The sequence below is a fragment of the Thermobia domestica genome, chromosome 5 (genome assembly GCF_964235325.1).
Source record: "Thermobia domestica chromosome 5, izTheDome1.hap1.1, whole genome shotgun sequence".
Lineage (NCBI taxonomy): Eukaryota > Metazoa > Arthropoda > Insecta > Zygentoma > Lepismatidae > Thermobia > Thermobia domestica.
The window spans coordinates 285,761,694-285,784,094 of NC_137458.1; the positions used below are offsets into that span (position 1 = coordinate 285,761,694).

Here is a 22,401-nt window from a genome sequence, read left to right on the forward strand (position 1 = left end):
ACCATATTTCTCGGTCTTTTTCGGGAATAATTTTTTAAATATAACTACTATATAACCATATATATCGAACAATTTTTTCTGGAGAAACCACATTTAAATTTATTACTTGAAACTCCAATACTACAATTCTGATCATCATTAGGCATATGCAATTTAAAGTAAAGCTCTGCAATGTCGCGACAAAACGCTGTAACTTTGGCGGAGCAGTTTTGAGAAAAAGAGCCATAAAGTCGCTACAGACCGGCTAATTTCCTACTTACATCGAAATCCTCTTTGGTATATTTTTAAAAGTATTTGACTCAGCTCAAGGCTGGGCCTGGTGAACATAAGTATCGGTGGGGGAAATAAAAAAATGCCTATAGCGACAAAACAATGTAACTCAAGTTACAGCGTTTCGTCGCGTCACGGCAGAGCTTTGCAGTGGAGAAAAAAACTAGATGTAACAGAAATAAATATGGTTTGCTTATATGTGAGTGAAAATACTGTTTCTTACTCTGAATTAAAGGAACAAAAAGCATTCAGAACAAGTTGTCTTTATTTTTCTTCTTCTTCAAAACAATGTTAGTTTATATTTTAGATTTTTATAAGTTATTTTATATCCTCCTTTTATTGATATCGGAAGCATTTCTTTCACAAATTCTCTACAAAAAATAAAAAATATAAAAAAATAGCAAAACCATTTTCACTTGTAAAATGACGAATCAAATGTTAACGAAGGTGAATCATAGCACAAAGGATGTCAAAAATATTACAAAATTACAAATAGGATAATATGTATTAGTAGAAAATAATCGCTGCAAACGTAAACTGCAAAATTAAACCATTAATTGTTGTAAATAAAAGTACAATTTTGCGTTAATGAGTAAGTTTCTGTAATTCGAGCTTATTTCGGACTCATTTGATTATCACACGGGTTGGGGCCGAGCTCAGGCCTATAGGCTAAAACGTATTTCGTACTCAATTCCGACCTCATATTAGAAATTCTCGTGCCGGGCACGGGCTAAATATTCCTGCCCGTGCAGATCTCTTCTCTATAAATTACAGTTAGATAACTATTTAAACTCCATTAGATGTGATATTATTTTAGTAAATTTTGGAATTCAATAACAATAACTGCAATATAAAATATTACTTCAATTTTATTTCCTCAGAGTACATACACGATGATGTTTCAAATAGTTAACCAAGATATCCGTAACCTCCAACTCCAGCGTGAAGATTACCACCAACTCTTCTCACAATGGCATTGAAACCATTGATGTCATCGGCTCCATATGTAACAATTCTTCGGCTGCCATCAGGTTCAATAAGACTGTATTGTCCCTTTACAACTTTTCCATCACGAACTTCAGTCTGTTGCTTGTTGTCTCCAGTAAGGGCATCACTCACAGCATAACCAAACTGGTATCGTGGATAGGCCTTAAAGGTAAATAGTTTATTTATTATATAAAATGCTGTATCGTTTTGTCATTGAAATAATTAGGAATTTATTTGTCACTCATAAATTCTTACTAGAGACCGGATGTTAGGAAAATGTATACGTATTTTTTTAAATTAAAGATACGATATAAAACATCGCTTTAAAGTTTATATTGGGAGTTACAGTTTCAATTTAAGCCAATTGCATTTTGCATAATTTGCATATTTCGCCCATTCCTCCGTAATTGCTTTAGTACCTACTATTGTCTGTACTGTGCATTTTCTTCAAAATAACACTTCATAGGGGAAAATGCAAAATGTAGTATTTCAAGACGGAATCTGCATCTTCGGAGAAACATAATTCTTGATTGTAATGATAAGATGTTATAAAACTTTAATGTTATTTGTGCTGGTAAAGTACTGTAAAATTTTGGACTGTTATGTACTGATAACTGTATAAACTTTGGACATGCAATACATATGAAACTTCGTTTTTCAATATATAATAAAAGAAGATATTAACTATCAGTTATTTTTCTATATTCTTTAAACATTATCTATGACTTGAGTTTATTTTTAATTGTATTGAGTATTTGTGTCCATTAAATCGAGTTACATTGTAGAGCCTATTTTACTACGTATCTTTTAAATGTTACATGTTTTCTTCCCCGTGTTTAATGCTTAAACATCTGGCATCTATTTCTTACAAACTGCCGAAATAACTAAACGTGAAAAATTATATATATAGTACTGTGGTATTTGCTAAATATTATCTGATTATATAGAAGAAAAACGGTATTTTTTTGCAATTTTAGTTTTAAAAGAAGACGTGCAAGGTATCAGAAATCTTGTATTAGGAGATAAGAAGATTTAAAAGTAGCGTATATGTCATTCCAAGGATAGGGTCACTAAATGTATTGCTCTTTAACAAAATAATATTTTAGATATATTCATTTATTTTCCTATATTACATCCACTTAATAGAAAAATATTACACCGTAGCTAGAGAAACTTTATGATATGACTGGGAGGAGTCAACGTAAGTTTTATCATCGTTATTACGTTATTCGCTCTATCAAATCCGTAGTTGTATTTCAGAGTTTACTTTTCGTAGTTTCAGAACTTATTTAGTTTCATAGTATGAAACATACTCGATTTTTTGAACTGACGGTACGGATATATACTAGTTATTTTCCATTAGAGTGTGTTCAGAAAAAAATAAAGCTTTCATCTTAGAGATAGAACATTGATTACAATATGTATAATAGACAGAGATTCTCGACTATGAAACTTCGTAGTATTGTGATGAAATGATATATGTACTAATTTCAGCAAGTACGCAATCCCTTCTTGAGATCAGTAATACAAAATATCAACTTCTAATACGTTCGTCATCCCTAGAAATATCGCATTTTTAAAATGCTTAATAAATAAGCACTAAACTGAAATCTAGGACTGTCTACCTACAATTCGTATACTCTACAAATAGAGACACTAATGTCATACAGTGCGCCAAAGACTAAACACCTTTTAGACTACCGTATAAATCACATTTGTTTTCCATTTGACTTTTAGCTTGAAATGAGTAGACACGATAATATTGCTTGACATTTAATTCGAAAAAAGTATTTTCCGTCCCTTGTATCTGAAATGTATGTTCTGACATAAAGGCAATGTAAGTTGTATTCTTATTTCGATATTAGTCATCAACAAATTTTCTATCATTTATAAACGAAAAACTAATCAATGTTGAAAAAATTACTCACAATTCGGATTTGGTAAATTCAATTGCTGATAATGAATGCTGACACTGGATTCAGCACCAAAAGAAACAGAGAAAAAAATGTCTTTAGTGGTAGACCGTATGTATGGTGCAAGATAAATGAGGACAAAGTGCTAAGCAGAACGTAGAAAATATCTAGAAATGTCATGTTAATTTTGAAATGAGTAGGGGGATTGAGGTCAAATGTTGCATGTGAGAAATTGATGTAGAGCTCCACTGAATAGGCATAATGTGAACAGTGTTTTAATTGCCAATTGTATGTAACTGTTTGTGAGAAGAGTCCCCAGTGTTAGAACCACTACGTTTTGTTAGAGGGAGTCAGTAATATATAAGAACTTTGAATGGGTTAGGTATCTTTGTGCAAGGTATCACTCCAGCATTCATCCTATAGAAATACTTCTCATTCTGTTACAAGCTGTAAACATTCTTCTTGATGTTTCATGATTTGATTCCATCTCTTTCTACTCTTCGTGTATACGTGCCCATGGACATTAATACAGGGTCTCTAGTAGTGCTGTTGAATTTTTGTGACTTTGCGGTTTTCGGTTTTTGAGAAAACCGGTTTTCTGAAAACCGAAACCCGCAAATGCGGTTTTCAAAACCGAAACCGCAAAAGCGATTTTCAAAACCTAAACCGCAAAAGCGGTTTTCAAAACCGAAACCGCAAAAGCGGTTTTCAAAATCGAAACCGCAGATGTGGTTTTGGAAACCGAAACCACAAATGCGTTTTTCAAAACCGAAACCAATGTTTTTAATTACACCTTTCAACAATTGTGAAAGCATCTATCGATCGAGACAATTGTATTGATTTATGTCTGTGTTTCAACTTTTTGTATTTGCTCCCGTTTCCTCCCACTTTCTTACGGTTTAGAACTCCGTAAGTACTGATCTGAACTTGTGTGTTACAAATACTGACCTGGGATCATTTGCTCTTTTTTTTTTTTTAGTTACTTCTTTGATGACACTTCCAAGGTACTTTTCGGTTGCAGGGAAGTAAACTGGACCCCATCTGATTTTTATATATTTTGTAAAGTAGAGCACGAGGAACACGAATCTTAAGGAATTTTGACATTCCGACTTCCCGAACTCAGATACTAGAACTTATACAGTAGTTTTACATAGTATGTATAAAATTAACGAAGAAAGTTCTGTCGCTTTTTGACCTATCACCTTAGAACATCGATATGTCACCTAAGATCAGGGGTGTAGCCAGCTGGTTTCTGTAGGAGGGGCCCGTCGTTTTTGAAAGGGGACAGCTACAATCTAAAAAAAAAATGTGTTACAGATAGTGTTTTTGAAGCCTGAAAAAAAACTGGAAAATTTTGGTTTCCTTCCGGAAAACTAAAAACACTGTTTTAGCTTATTATTACTATTATTATTATTATTATTATTATTATTATTATTATTATTATTATTATTATTATTATTATTATTATTATTATTATTATTATTATTATTATTATTAAAACTAATAATAATAATAATAATAATAATTTCATAAATTATATTACAGATAGTTTGTATTATGTTTAACCAAGAACTACTGCCCCCGACCAAACATTATAGGCCTACCTTTGTGCATAACTATTTCAATACACAGAACTGATCTATATAGGTAAACAAGAAAGTTCCATCGCTTTCTTACCCACCACCTCCGGTCACCTAACACGTATCTGGAAGATCAAGAATAGATCGACAACCTTCTCCAAACGTTCTGGAAGGCCATTTATTCCATCGCGGTAGAGGTTGGTGTTCCGTGAAGTGAAGAAGTTGTCAAGTGCATTTTGCACCTCTACTTGGGATTTGAGCTGGCATCCTTTAAAGTGATTGTCCAAGGAAGGGAACAGATGATAATCGGACGGTGCAATGTCCAGGGAGTATGGCGGATGCAATAGTGTTTCCTATCCAAGGCGTAAAATGGTGTCCCGGGTCATCCTAGCCAAGAGGGGCTTAGCGTTGTCCTGTAACATAAGGACCCCTTTGGGATTCAGAAGTGCTCGCTCCAGAGTTTTGAGTTTCTCTTGAACACGGCTCAACTGCTGACAGTACACAGTTGGATTGATGCGATGACCAGCTGGTAGCAGTTCCCGATGCACGATTCCACGAGCAGTTCATCAACACACAGGAGGACTTTCTTCTGGTGTAGTACTGGTTTCGGCTGTCTTGGAACCGTTCATGGGATGCTAACCAATTATGACGGCGCCGTGGAACTTCGTACAGGACCCATTTCTCATCACGTGGCAACACCTTGTCCAGAAATGGCTCCTTCCTCAGACGAGACAGCAAAGAAACACAGGTGTCTGCTTGCGTTGCCTTTTGACCCGGAATCAAGTTATGTGGGACCCATCGACCCAACTTCTAGTGTTTCCTCAGTTGATGAAGGTGCTGCTGAATGGTTTCGCCACTCACACTGAATTGTCCCCATGCCGTAAGCGTCGGTGGACCACAAATGGGAAATAAGTGACATCACGCCAAACATTGGCGGCGCCACAGCGACGATCCCCGGTGGCCCCTCTACCGTTTTGAAAATTATGCCACCAGCGGCAGAGATGCGACAAAACGCCAATGAACCACAAAATTACTCCCCCAAAATGTTAAATCGGCTATATGTGTGATTTAGTTACATTAAGGTGAGTCTAAAAAACACTTTTAAAAAGTACCAAAAAATTACCCCGAAGGGGACTCAAACCACCAACCTTACGATTACTAGGCAAGTGTTCTTCCTACTTCGCTACGATGGCGATAAAGGAAACGTCGCTTGTAACACAGTGTTCCTTTAACCGTGTATATTCGACGATAACTGTTTGGAATTAGATAAAATGTGTTCGCCATGTAATTTTGTAACAAAATGACGCGTGTCTATTTACTTTATTTCATAGTTCTCGCATACTCACTTTCTAATGATCGACGACAGTTGTCATCTAAATTCATACAATTATCGCACTTATCTCAAGATTTTTCACGTCATGATGTTGAGGCAGAGGTTATTCTTGACCCTCGGAGCTCACTTTAGGAACAATTCGTCAGCAAAAAATAAAATATAATAATAACCGCATGCACATGACTGGCGACATTTCGTGTTGGTCCCTTCACGATTCTCCGCGAAGAATCTAAGAAGTGCGGACCAAGACGAAGTTCTCGCTGGTCGCTGCTACGCGGTGGTAACTTCAACACCCCGACGCGAGATATATGTTTCGACTCGATGAAACCCGGCCGCCAGTGAGGGCCAATTATCGCAGACCTCCACAAAAAGCGACAGAACTTTCGTGGTTACTTTTATACATAAGACTGATTTTCTTTGAAATTGCACTTAATTTATTTTAAGATTTTCTGGAAAAAAAATGTTTATTTATTATTCGTGACTAAAAAGACATAATTATTTTATTAACAACTATATCTCACTTCCTGTTTTACACGAAATAGCATTTTAAAAAGCGAATGAAATCCAAACTGAAAAACTGAATAAAAAGGTTGCTTTTCACCAAATTTTCCATCTGATAAAATGTTTTCTTGAAACACTAATTACAGCATATAAATAATATAATGTACTTACTATTTAGTATAGTACCATTGTTTTATGATATATAGTGGGGGGCGCGGTGGCTCAGTGGTAGAGCGTTCACCTCCGGTGCTTGGGGTCCCTGGTTCGATCCCAGCTCGCGCCGTGTGGACTTTGTGGTGGACAAACACCGTGCTCATGGGTTTTCTCGGGGTTACGTTTCCTCCCACTTTCTTCACTCCACCATTTCATTCATTTCTCATAATCACCGTCTCCTTTGGCCTAACCGGCATAGGCGTGGGACGTTAAACTCAAAGATTTCATTTCATTTCATAGAATTTATAGTACCTTGTCAAAACGTTTGTCTTCAAACTGTCAAATACAAATCGCCGTAAATTGTGTAATCTACTGTCACAAAAAGTATACCATATTATTTTCGGATCGCTATAAGGAAGAAATACCATACTATTTTGTGATCGGTATGGTAAAATACTATTTTTCCATACTATGTTACCGTAAATTATTAATTATATGTAAACATTGTTATTTTTAAATGACTGAAGCGAAGTAAACTCACGATGATGTTTTAACATCTGGTCACTAGGGGGGGGGGGGCAGGAAATCATTTGGGGAGCCTTGCCCCGATGGGCCCCCGTGGCTACACCCCTGCCTAAGACGTACCTGGAAGATCAAAAATAGTACCCATCAGTATCAACGACCTTCTGTAAACGTTCGGGATGGGCATGGATTCCTTCGCGGTAGAACTTGGTGTGCCGAGAAGCAAAGAAGGTATCAAGTGCATTTTGCACCTTTACTACGGAGTTGAACTTTAGTTCTCTAATGTGAGTGTCCAAGAAAAGGTTCAGGGATAATCGGACGGTGCATTGTTCAGGGAGTATGGATGGTGTCCCGGGTCACTCTAATCATGTGGGGCTTAGCGTTGTCCCGTAACGGGAGAACCCTTAGCGATTGAGAAGTGCTGGCTCCAGGGTTTTGAGTTTTTCTTGAACACGGCTCAGCTGCTGACAGTAGACATTAATGTTCTGCTCTGACCAGCCGGTAGCAGTTAACGATACACGATGTCGCGAGCAGTCCACCAAACATACAGCAGGACTTTCTGCTGCATTACTGGTTTCAGCTGTTTTGGAACCAGTTCATGGGATTTTAACCAATGATGACGACACCATGGAGCTTCTCATCACATGTCAACATCCTGTCCAGAAATGGCTCCTTCCTCAGACGAGACAGCAAAGAAACACAGGTGTCTGCACGCGTAGTCTTCTGACCCGGAGTTAATTCATGTGGGACCAATAGACTCAAATTGTAGTGTTTCCCAAGTTGATGGAGGTGCCGCCGGATGGTTTCTCCACTCACATTGAATGTTAGCCCCAGTTCCTCACAGGTCTCTCCACTGTTCGCCTCAATTGCTACCTAAAGATCTTCATTTTGCACATGTATTGGTCTTCCGGCACGTGATGCGTCTTTCGTGAGTGTTTTGTCACCGTCCTTAAACTTTCTAAACCACTCTTGCACTGTCTGCGTAATCACGACACCCTCTCGAAAGGCCTGAGATATCTTCCGCCCCACTGCAGTGGCGTTTGATCCAAGTTTAATTCGTACAGCATACACGCCCTTATGACGCTCTGTGGAGGTTCCATATTCACTATGTCCTTACACAAGTTCATGTTGTAACTGAACTGCCACAAGCAGGTAGAATGTTGGATATACCCACACCAACATTTGACCTTCGCCTTTTCTCCATTCGCATTCAACTCACGATGCGAGGATCAATTGAACACAGACCTCCACAAAAAGCGACAGGACTTTCTTTGTTACCTTTATATATCTCACAGGACATAATATGTTTCGTATAGAGAATTATTGAACTTAGTTTTAATATCTCGAGCTCCGGAAGTCGGAATGTCAAAACTCCAGATTCGTGTTCCTCGTGATCTAGTTTACAAAATATATAAAAATCAGGTGGGGTCCACTTTGCTTCCCTGCACCCTACTTTTCAAACGAAACTCAGTTTTCCAGAGTGTACATTTTGTTTCAAACTGAGTTCTGCCCTGGCTAACATACATAAATTCGCTTCTATAAGTGTAGTTAAAGTTACACTTGAAATTGTCGTTCGGCATTCTTGTAGCTTATGAAGGCATGAATAATTCAAGTATGTTTGTCACAACATCTACAAAAGAATATTCATTCGTATAGAACCTCCAATACATTACATTAAAAACACATGAACTACACAAAGAAAACTATTGTGCATTAGAGCAGATCTCTTATTAGCGAATGGCCCTACACCCGCGCACTGCTCAGATAGCTCACAGCCTGAGCCTGAGCGCGAATCCAAATTTAACTCAATCGCGATTAAGATTGTCAAAGGTGTAGCGGTTTACGTTGAATATACCAACACTTTATTCACTAAGTCATCTTAGATTTTTCTCCAATCCCAAAAAGCGGGTGGATTTTCGTGATTAAGATAGCGAGGGACGAATATAGAACCTGACAATCGGGTGGTACCCGCAAAAATCGGGTAATATGACAACACTAAGCTAAATAGAAAATAAGGTATATCCCTATTTAAGATCACTACATCTGCAACTCATGAAATCCAATTTGAAATCGCATCCACTTAGACTGAGATCTTTTATATTATCATTACTCTTTCACCTTGTTTCTAAATAGTACTGCCACTCTTTCTTTTGTTAACAAAAAAACACCACCTCCCTTTCTTAAAAAAAAGAAAAAAATAGATCGCAATACACAATTTTATTGTTGATTTGTTGCCACTCCGATAAATGTGAATGTTGTGGTTTTGCATGTGTTGACTGGTTTCTTATCGCAAGTCCCAGACACCTGCAAAAGTTCATACGTGAAGGGAACACCGATCATATTTTATTCTATATCTTTTTACTTCCCAATAACGATAGCCGTGCTTCTTTGTGAGAAACTGCAACTTATGTTCTTTTTTTATTCTGCCAATTGTAAAAGAATACTAAACAAGAATTTCCCTACACGTTAAGACATTTTAAGAAAAAATATCTTCTTTCACCTCTACAAATTTTGAGCATTTTTTCCCTACACCGGGGGAAATTTCCCTCCATCTGGCAACTGTGAGCCGAAGATGGGAAAGATTCTTTGCTGTTTCCTCGTCGTTACTTGATATAAGTGCTGTCGAATTTTTGTGACTTCTGCAGTTTTCGGTTTTTGAGAAAATCGGTTTTCAAAACCGAAACCGCAGATGCGGTTTTAAAAACCGAAACCGCAAAAGCGGTTTTCAAAACCGAAACCGCAAAAGCGGTTTTTAAAACCGAAACCGCAAGAGGTTTCCAAAACCGAAACCGCAAATGCGGTTTTAAAAACCGAAACCGCAAAAGCGGTTTTCAAAACCGAAACCGCAAAAGCGGTTTACAAAACCGAAACCGCAAATGCGGTTTTCAAAACCGACATTTCGGTTTTATGAAATTTCACTTTTTTCAAAAACCGGTTTTCGGTTTTTTTCAAAAACCGATTTCGACAGCACTAGTCTCTAGTTCCTCATTCACGTCACCATTATGACAGTATTGATACATTGCCATAGCGTGGAACGCCTACTGTTACAGAGGTCTCAAACTATATTGGCCACTGTTGATTTCAATAGACGGTGTGCGTCAAGAGCCATTTGTCATATTACCCTTTCGCGTATATTATTCTTGCGCTAAGCCCATCTTGAGATTTTTTCAGTTGTCCCCCCCCCCCCATAATTCACATTACTCCTATTCAGTGGAGCTCTACATACATACCATACATACTTCATATTTAACATTTGACTTCAATCTCTGTACTCGTTTCAAAATTAACATAGCATTTCTAGACATTTTCTACGCTTTATCTTCGCACTTTGCTCTAATTTATCTTCCACCATGTATCCGGTCTGCTACTAAACACCCTTTTTCTCTGTTTCTTTTGGTGCTGAAGCAAGTGCTAGCAATCATTTTCAGCAACTGAATTCATAAAACTAGAATAGTTCCTTGTCATTCATGGTTACATTATTATCACACGCGCATTTTCACGGAAGACGTGGATTTGATTCTAGTCAGGAGTTGATGTGGTTCTGATCTCAGTGCTTAACTGTAGATCCTAGTTTCATGTATCATGTAGAATTTGCGCTGAATGGAACGCACAATTCCAAATCAAATAACTGATTATTTTCAAAGTATTGCCAAAGAAGCACTGACTACTTTCTTAAATAAATATATCTTTATATTTAATACTGAGACAACTAAGTTACATCAAATATTCAAATATGTTTCAATAAACGATACGTATAATGAAGAAACAATACTAACAAAAACCAAATCTCCCGAATTAAGTTGACTTCAAATTAAGTATGAAGTTGTTGTAAATTATGTTTGAAAGTTTAAAATGGCCAACGTACATCAATCTATAACAATAATATACCCTATAACTTCCAATTCATATTGTAATTGTAAATTATTATTGTACTTACATAATAATCAAGTCCTCCTCCAATTCCGCCAAGGACACCAACTGCATAAGCAGACGATGCAAGAGCAATGAGAGCGAAGATGATCTTGAAAAGAATAAAATAATATTCTGACTAAATATTGAATTAAGACAACATATCCAAATTATATGTTCAAGAAGTATTTAGTTACTACAGAGCATAGTTTTGCTACAAAATTCATCTTCGTTGAAAATTAGCACTATGAACACCGTATATAGTTGCACGCGCATGGTTTACTCGTTCCTGCAAAAATCTTTTCTAACTGAGGTGATTATAAATTAGAATTCAAGCGTGACCAGTTATATGTGTTGAGATATTGCTCAAATTGTTTACAGGTCTAAGCCGAGCTAATGCCCTTTTTATGTTTTGTAGGAAGTAAACAAAAATTAGTTTATGAACACCATTGAAAAGCATTACTGTCACTTTTCATTTAATATATTGCAGGTTTCTAACTGATCATATGCGCTTTCCAAGAGTTACCGTATACCAAGAAACATAAAAACAATATGTCGATGCGGCTGAACTAAGGTGTTGGTTAACTAGAATCCATACCACAATAGCATGCATTTACCATCAACATGCATCGGAAAACGTCCGATTTTTAGGGGAGGGACAGTGTAGACAACACTACCCTAAGAGGTTGAAATATCTGTGTGCATTACATGAACCGGTAGAGAATCGAAAATACCTTGGTTATAAAACAACGAAGTGGAGTTGGTGTTGGCACCATGGCGTTGTGTTAATGCTTCATAGGAACTTATCAGCAGTTTCGACGGAGAAACCTGACCCCATATTGTTAGAAACATAAAAAAAACTCTTCACTACTAATTCTTGATATCTGGACAGTTAACCTCTTATACTAGACCTGTCCCTTTTATTTAAAGAACCTAGACTTCTTTCCAATTCCACAAACTTCAATAATCGACATATTTTCCATTTATATACAATTCCACAAAAACTACTACCAATATTACAACCACTGTATACTCAATTCATCAACATTACATATCCATCACAACCGATAATTCTACGTAAACATAATTACGCTCTTCAATTGTCTCTTTTAAAAATTAACACTTTGTCCGATAAAATTACTAATTGCTTTACAAACCCTAACATCCTCCCGGGGTTTGCCAAGAAAGAAAGAAAGAAAGAAAGAAAGAAGATAATTACCATAAATTAACATCTAACCAAACCCAGTACATTTCTTAACTGCGTTTACTTTTCTTCATCCTCCTCTCTAAATCCAACAACTTTTGTTTTAGTTCCATAATTTTATGTCTCAGAATCTGTATTTCTCTATTCTTACATCTAAGTTCTGAAAACATAGAGAATAATATTTCCTGTTTCATATTTAACTTCAATTCTTTCTCCGTTTCTTTACTTTGAAGAACCATAGGCCTCTTGCTGTCTTCCTTCTTCTCGTGACCTCTTCTTACGTTTCTAACCTTATGACTGCTGCGTCTCTCTCTGCCATATTTAAATTTATCTTCTTCCTCTTCTGAATCAGATAACCATCTATACTTAAAGCTGAGATTTTTTAACTTTCTCCGTTCTTCTAGAGGCATTTTTACCGGGCATTGCTGTCCTTCTGTGAACAATTACTAGAACAACTTTCATCAATATTCATACTACTAGAGGGTAGTAATTTCGATTCGCCTACTAACATTTTTAAATCTACTAAATCGTCTTCTGCCTCATGCACGATTCCTTGTAAATTATCCACCTCAGTTTGCTGATGTAAGGTGTTCATAGTTAAAGTTTGGTACACATCACTAACATCTTCCTGGTCTAATAGTGCTACATCTGGTATTTGTGTTATAATATACTTACATATGATAAGGCGTGAAACTATTTGAAAGCTGAAATTTTAGATATGGATGATAGGTTGAAGCGGTATGCAAAGATAGAATGTTTAGGCGAAGGGCAGTTTGCAACAGTGTACAAAGCTAAGGATACTTTAGTTGAAACGATAGTTGCTGTGAAGAAGATCAAAATAGGCAGTCGAGCGGAAGCGAGAGATGGAATTAACAGGACTGCACTTAGGGAAATCAAACTTCTTCAAGAATTGCGTCATCCAAATATAATCGGATTGGTTGATGTCTTTGGACACAAATCAAATGTCTCTCTTGTTTTCGACTTTATGGATACAGATTTAGAGGTAATTGTAAAAGACACCAACATAGTATTAACGTCTGCCAACATAAAAGCATACATGCTAATGACTCTTCAAGGCTTGGAATATTTACATCTAAACTGGATTTTACATAGGGATCTTAAACCAAATAATTTATTAGTAAATAGTGATGGAGTATTGAAGATTGGAGATTTTGGTTTGGCCAAATTCTTTGGTTCTCCAAACAGAATGTATACTCATCAGGTTGTGACTAGATGGTACAGGTCTCCGGAACTACTGTTCGGAGCACGACAATATGGTACTGGAGTAGATATGTGGGCTGTCAGATGTATATTGGCTGAACTTCTGCTTAGAGTTCCCTTTTTACCAGGTGAATCAGACTTGGATCAATTAACACTTTGTCCGATAAAATTACTAACTGCTTTACAAACCCTAACACATATATACATATCCTGTAACACCTGTTAGATTGTAATTGTCGGCACTTGTTGCAAAAGATTCTATCTCAGTAATTAAGTCACTTGTAGTGCAGTTGCAGGTCGGTTATGAGTGACAATGGCGGCGGGAACTGACCTTAAGAATTATTTTACAGTCACAGTCACTGATCACTGATGTGATTTTGCAGGCGTAATCACATTGGAAAATATCCCTCGCGATACAAATAACACACTTGCAATTTTCGCCAAACTTACATCACATAACGTGACAAAGTACCATGTTTAAGTCACAATAGTTGTCTATTTATTGCCAGGAAGTTCTTCTTAATGTACTGCACTTTTCTGTCCTGCTGATTCTCACATAGTACGAAATTTTCCACACATTACTATTGTGTAAAATTGTGCCGTCAATAGCGTGTGAAGCTTGGCAATCATGATGTGGGACGTGTTTCAAACTCAAGTAGTTTTCATTAAATTAATCGGTATCTGTGTATAGATATTGAAGCTGACATTCTGTAACATCGACCCACGGGAAAACATTAAAGTAATTTTGGAATCGAGTTATCATCCACCACGAAGTGAACTTTAGTTATGTCACTTTGGAGTTATCTTAAGATGCGGGAAATTAAGTGTACCGTTCAGTAAAGAGCATGAAACTCAATGTATAATCTCCTCATTAAAAGTAAATGGGAACATTATTTTGCTTTTCTGAAATTTCCTCTTTTTTTAGGAAAGGGAGTGTTATACTTTTCAACTCTTTTCTTTATTTTTTTATATTGAATTCGACGTGGTTGGCTGTATTTTCTGGCCTCACTTAAGAACGGTTCAACAAATCAAAATGAGTTTTTGAAAACATTTAGTACAATCAGAATTAGTTTTCTTTATAATGTTACAGTGATTAAATTGGACATTTCAAAAAGTGAATTTAGCATTTTTTGCAGTACACAAAATATAATATTTATTGACTCTTTCAACTTCGACCAGATGATTAAACTCAGTATATAAATTATAACGTTACTAAGTATATATTTATATTACAAATATAATTTTTTGATTGGATTATGTCACGCCGCCTTGATTAAGAAACAAAATCCTAAGGGAAAACCAAGCTTCCAATTTTATGCGAAAGTACTATAACTTGTAGATTTTAATCGTTACTCTTTAATTGAATCCTGAGTGATGAAACGAGGTTCACGGTTTTGCGTTCAAAGAATAGGCATTAAAGTCATTTTAAGTTAAAATGCAGCTCATGCATGAAATGAATTTTGACTTTCAATGACTTGAAATGCTACAATTAAAAAGAATTGAATTAATTTAAATAATTGATTACAATAAACAGTAAAAATGAATTACTTTACACACTGTTAGGATTTTTAGTTAACGCTTGGTTGATAGAGCAATCAGATATATATTTTCCATCTTATAATTCTGATAAATATATGAATTCATAAACAAGTACATATTATGATCATCAATTCAGTAAACAGTGATTTTCGCATAACATAATTATGTAATGCTAGCATGAAATAATTTAATGATACTTACGGTAAATGCGTTCATTTCTGTTGTTGTTCAGACGAGGTTGTCTTAAACTGTGATTGAACAGAAATAATTCTGGCAGTTTTATTCAGTAATGAACGGAAAGAAAGCTGCTAAAACTGTGTTTTGTACAAGGAAGTTATTAATTGCTTTCCGATTGATTTCACTTAATGTCAAAAGTTTCAAAAATTTAACATATTTACATTCCACAATAATACAATTGGAACCTTCCAGGCACAATTTCTGATTAAGTCATTCTAAAACCGTATAAGAGTAATTCAGATAATTAAAGGAAACAAATTTCTTAAAAATAACACAACCGTATTTGATACACTAAAAAGAAAATATTGCAGGAGAGAAAATATTTCTTATACCCTTTGTAGTTTCCTTAGATTATGGTATATAAAGAGAGAGCAGAATGTTTTAGTTTTACAGTGCAGTTGGATAAACAGAAGCTGTGTTCAAGGAAAATTAAACATTAACAAAATGGTAACATACTGTACATGTAATCATTAGGGGGTAGCTTTTGATCAATTTTCATTCTTTATAAATAATGCTTGCTTTTAAATTTATTATTTATTCGATTCCCTTTATATTGCTGAAAAGAGAGAGAGTGTATAGGAATTTACCCTCCCCCCGAAATTTCTCCATGATTTTGACTTTCCATCATTTCATATAGAAATTGATAATTCTAACAGTAATTATAGAATGTACGTAGAGATGTTACTTCTATATTTTTGCAGAATCATTGAAATACATCATGATACATAGCAGCCCGAGATCGTGAAATATAAGTGCATTCCGCTCTGATTAGTTTTTTTGCATTTGTGTTAATCATTAATCTGTTTACATTCATATTTTATTTTATTTTGCTATTTCCATTTAAAATGACATTTAAATATTTTAACTGAAAATTCTTCCTTATTTTTTGTGATATCAGGAACGCGATGTACATTGTTAGGTATATTTGTTGATTTTTTTAGTTACACTTACAAATTTGTTCATGTTTCAATTTTTAGATTATTTTTAATAATGTGTTGGTCCTTTGTCCATGCTTTCTGCAGCATTTTATAGATTACATATCCATATTTCAAATTATTAAACTTCCACTACTTAGTACCACATTCTAATCATTTAATTGTTAAAATAGTTTTGTTTATGTAGTTTTATAGTTTTTTAAGCTATTTTTTTCTGTACTATAGAAGTAGAATTGGTGTATTGTTATTTTTCTTATGGGTACGACGGGTATCCTTGGGTCTTCTTAATTATTTTTACATGAAAGAGCTTAGACAATTTTACTATTATTTGGTAGATTTTGAAAGCTTTGTCTATTCTTTCTTACTTATTATTCTTGTATATTATACTGTACTCGAACCATATTAGGTAACCCGTAATTCAACAGAGTGTGTTAAAGCTTCTAGTGATCAACTTAACTGTCTATTCTGTGTTTTTTATATCTGAAGTAATATTGTATTGAAGTAATATTGTACATTTTGTGATGACCCTCAATCATCTCCGCTGCTTAAATTATAAATGAGAGGATAATATAGAGATGGATTAATAAGCCAATTGAGCCATATGGTCTAAGATAATCTGATTATATGTATGTATTCTGCTTTTTAGTGGAATTTCATTGCGTTATTCTCGAGCTTTGCAATTATACTAACCATTTCACTTAGAATAACTCGAAATTGTTGGGTGAATTTAATCTCCGCCATAACCACAAGCGATTTACGAAATATATACAACGGTAATCTTAGTAATGGAAAATCGAATTCGGTTTTGACAAAATACGGTCTATATTTTCTTTCAGAGTTTCACATACCCTTTGAAGCTAAATAAGGAGTAATAAATTGCACATACCATGAATGAAATAAACCTTCTGATGAAATTTCGTAAAACAAAAAAAGTTCATTTTTGTAACTACTACTACTACTGCTAATAATAATAATAATAATAATAATAATAATAATAATAATAATTATTATTATTATTATTATTATTATTATTATTATTATTATTATTACTATTATTATTATTATTATATTTAGCTTCTGCAATCTACATTTCAGTAGTTAATTATAATATAATGCATCACTCCTTGAAACTTGTTTCTTTCTGCAAATTCTCATTTTCAATTAAAGCAATTTAGCTAAATTATTTTAACCTAAATAACAAATTAAAATATTTTTAGTGTTTACATTTGCTACTCGTATGATCCGTTCGAACACTTCTAGAATTTGTATCACCCTGTGCTAAATCATTAATTAAAATTATATCAATTTAGACAAGGCATGCCTGATAACTATACATCTAGCTTTTCTTAGTAACGCTAGAATATTACGTAAGTGCACTTAGCAGTTTAACTATTCTTTCCCGATGTTAATCTTATAAGTTATCAGAAACTTTCAAAGGTTGTATACATGCATAATATTTAATACGAATCATTATTTTTTCCTTCTCCATCTAATTTTAATAATAAAACTTAAAGTGTTAATTTTGATTTAAAGAAAACATGTTTTCTCATCCACAGATGTCTTCTACTCTCGTTTTGTGCCTTGTCTTGTTCTTTGGAACTTCTTACGGTATGTATTACATCTTACTCTTTAATCCTTATAAGATCTTCGCTGTCTAAGGTAAATTTTAGACTTCCAGTTAAGCAAGTACTCCTTCATTCCTATTTACCATACCATCATAGTTCATTCCTCGCTTTTTTTTTTAACAATAGAGCAACCTTTGAAACGGTACCACTCGCTTCTTTGTATCACACAACAGAAGCAGGAAAATCGTGGAAAACGGGATAATTTTCCGACACAAAATCGAATTTTGGGAATTTGTGGAACTCGGCCAGGCCCGGATTAAAATATAAATCTCAAGGTCACTCAAAAGGTGACCTACATACGCAATACATGTACAAAATTTCAATGTGAAATCTTTAAAACTAAGGACGGAAAAAAAACTTTTCATAATCTCAATATCACTTTTTATATATAAATATATGCATATATTTTTACGACTTGTAAACATTTTCTAAAGTAAGACTATTTGTTCCTGGATAATGGTTCATACCTCATTATCTTCCAGCTAAAGCACCCTTTCCAAATACAATCATGCACGACAAATGGAAAATTAGGTAAAATCCGGAACATTTTCTGATTTTTTTTTTAAACAAAATTTTGGTCCCTTGAGCTTCGACCCAATACGTAGCACATAATGTAAAAGTTCACTGCGTTATTATTATTTCTTTTCGGATCATGGTTTACATTTCATTCTGTTTTTGAATGAAGCGTCCTTTTAAGGGACCACTCGCATCCCCATAGCATATACCAGAAACGGGAAATTATGGAAAATCCGGAAACATTTCTTAAACAAATCCCCTGTTTGCAACCTTTGAGCCCTGCGAACCCGGCCTGGGTTGACGTAGAGATTTAAAAAGTACTTAGAAATAGTCAGAGGAGTACGCAATCAGTATGCAAAATTTCAGTGATATCTTGAAAGGTAAGTGTGTGAAAAATTTTGAAAATTGCCTCGAGAAAAAAAAATGTGATGTCACAGTCCCCCCCGCAAATATTTGACAGAACCAAGTTGTCAATCTGGTTCCAAGACATATCTGGGATGTTCTTTGGTCCATGTCTGACTCCAACAACAACAACAACAAAAGTAAACCTTCTTAAAAGTCTGTAATATGACCTAAATAATCGGCTAAAGACAACACTGTTCTATGGTATGAAAACATACCACGGATCGTTAAAGGGTATTGAAATATGAGTGATATTAGAACAGAATGTAATAGATTAAATGTGATACCAACATTTACTATCCCTACAATCACTATCAAATAGTAGTAGTTCATACTTGAGTTTCATTAGAGTAATCATTTGCTTTTCTCCGATGCTCTAATGCAATTACGGCGCTACCTTTATAATCAAGGTCGGTTTTAGTATTTTAATTAGTAAACATAATGAAAATAGTAAATGTATTTTCTTATACTCTCTTCTAAAACTCTTACGTAATGTTTCATTTAATTTATACCATTTTAGTATAAATAAGTAAAGATATAATCTTGAACAAAATTGTAATTAGGATCAAAATAATTACTTCATATTACACTTGAAAGTAAATTAATGACACGAGAACATGCACGAGGAAAAACGCCAATGTATATCAAGGCCAGGAAATCAAAGAATTGAAATAAGATGAACAATGCAAACAAATTTTAAAGTATTCTATAGGAATAAGATTATGTTCTCATTCTGGTGTTTTATATACAACCATTTGAAAATAAGGAAAATATTTAAGTACAGCACACTGAAATACAGCACGTTGAACTTCCTTTAAATATTCTTTCTAAAGATAGGTGCATAATTCATTCTAAAATTGGGTTGAGTCAGCAGACTAAAAGTGGTCCTAGGAATAAACATCAAAGTATATATCATTTATATATTAGTGAAAGATCTGCAAAAAATAAATGCAATTAATGTTGAACTTTTACTTGCCCACTTTAAGTAACCTTGTTAAATAAGTTTAACTCTAAATATACTTTAGTTTACATGTTATTAGTTCGCTGATATCCTTTTCATGTTTGTATTCTCTATAGCCGTTCTCCTCAGCACTGGAGTCAGCAGCCAGAATAATAACCGTATCTCACTCGCTACAATTCCCGTAGTCGGTGCTTATGGTGGCTACGGACTTGGTGCTGGATACGGTCTTGGTGGCTATGGACTTGCTGGCGGATATGGTCTTGGAGGATACGGCCTTGGTGGATATGGTCTTGGAACTTATGGACGTCTTGGATACGGAGCTTGGGGATATGGTGCCCAAGGTCTCCGTGGAATTGGTTATCTTGGTTAAGAGTTTGAAAAACATGTAACGTTTTTGGATGAAATAAAATAAATGAATGCATCTTAAAATATTAACTTTTAGAAAAGATTTCTGTTCGATAATTAAAATATGAACCTTGAATTGATATTTACTATTAGTACTAAAAGGATGTTATACAGGGTGTCCAACACAAAACCGGTAATCCTCACTCATGAGATTCAAGGCACACTTTAAGAGCAATAACGAACTAACTCAAAATGAATAGATAATGGTAACAATAAACATTTCTTTTTTATATAAGAAATGCTGGAAGTGGTGGCCATGGACACTCATGCATCGCTGACCTCGTTCGATCACATTTAGAAACAACACGTTGTAATTCTGCAGGCGTTATGTTTATTTATTTAGTAATGATCCATTTAGGATCTTCCATTGTGTGAAGATTGCCATCATACAATTTGGTTTTCATTTTGCCCCATAAATAAAAATCACATGATGTTAAGTCTAAATTGCACTTCGTCCCTTAAATTTTATATGCCTCCAAATGAATGTTGGTTTATTTGTTTATCATTCGTCCTCTTAAGAATTACTTTATAATTATATTCTAAAGTTTAGTAGGGAATAATTATTTCAATAATTTCTCTGCATTCTTTATAGAAATGGATCTGGAGTATTAATTTATTTGGTATGAGTTTTGATTTGAAGGAGTTTGAAAGGGTAAACTTGTACCATCAATTTATATCTACATCATTCATCCCATCTATATACATTAGATCCCCTACTGAAATATATAGAACCAGAGCAAATGCAACCTATCTTTTATATAAAAGATAAAATGAAGTTAGTCTTGTGGTAAATCAGAAAAGGTAGTAATTGTTGCAAAATTACATTTAGCTGAAAAATCTAGAGTTAATTGATGAAGGCCGTGGCAATAACTATCAATAATCCGCTTTATAAGTTAATACATCAGTATAAGTTTCTTTTTTCAAAATTCGTAAACTTAATGATTTGAGCCATTCAGCAATATCAAAAGCTTTTGTGAGTCCTTCCTTCGTAAAGGTCAACATTGTACGATGTTGCTGTCGTTATTAACTTGTACAATTTAAGAGTTTATACTATTATCTGAGAAGATAATCCTTATGCAGCCTATATACACTGTCATCTCTATCAATTTAATTTAATATTGTTGCATTCATGTTCATCTGTGAAAGGGAAGGATTTCTTTATCTTCAGTTTTGTAAATAATATATAATATTTTTCCCAAGTGTTTCTCACGGGAGCCTTCAATACATTCGAACATCATTGTCTCTGAAACATCTAATTATAAAAAGCTGCATGGGATCATGGAATAGGAGTGGGGTCATGGAATCGTGGCTTATTCCTTTTGTTATATGCTGTGTTGTCGCGGGGATAAGTGAAACTATGTACTACAAGAAGTTTCATGATTTGGCAGTATTACGATAGCTGTTACTGGTGGATGACTTGCTGCAGTTCGCCTTTTTTTATATTTGCGACTACGAGAAATTTTTGCAGGTAAGTTTCGCTTCTTATTTCGTAGAATGGTTTTATAAATTAAATGCCCAACTCTACACTAGTGTGTGTGCTCATATTGTCTTTCTAGGGAACAGAACGCAATGTCACGTTGTGTGCACAATTTATTTGAGATGTCAATGTTTTACAAAATAGCCATGTGAAGATGTTATGGAATACTTATATTGTATTCCACAACCTTGTCTCAGTTGTATGAAAACGATCATCATAATGATAGATTTCCAGCATAAGTTTCTGACTGAAGTACGGCAACTTAAAGAAATTAAGATGATGAATAATCTGATAATATATACGAATAGATCTATTACAGCTAAATCAGTGCACTGTTTATTAGAATTTACGCTCAAACGAGAAGAGGTCCCACTGCAGATGATGATGTTACATCCACGTCCACTGGACGAAAATCTCCTCTGCAAGATACTTCTGAGCACAAGGACAAAGAACCTTATGTGGCAGAACAGATACCAGGTTAGTAGATTAGGTAGTCTAGTTCTAGTTTAGAAATACCAGATGGAATAGTGGTCTATAGTAGGCTAGACATAGATCCCCTTCAACCATCTCTTAGAAACTTACAGATGTAATTGATATACTTTGTTTTTCTTCCTGCCCAAAAAAGTTTTTGCATCACTAAATTGTGGCGATTGACATGGATGAAATCGGTTCACGATTCCAACAAAAATTTGAAGTCGACAGTAGGTGGCT

The 22,401-nt window shown here is 34.8% G+C and overlaps 2 pseudogenes; one reads left to right on the forward strand and one right to left on the reverse strand.

The window, feature by feature from the left end:
- Positions 1-1,179: 1,179 nt before the first annotated feature.
- Positions 1,180-11,944, reverse strand: LOC145685564 (cuticle protein 8 pseudogene; annotated as a pseudogene).
- A 1,089-nt stretch (positions 11,945-13,033) lies between these two features.
- On the forward strand, positions 13,034-20,178 carry LOC145685565 (cyclin-dependent kinase 7 pseudogene; annotated as a pseudogene).
- Positions 20,179-22,401: the final 2,223 nt, after the last annotated feature.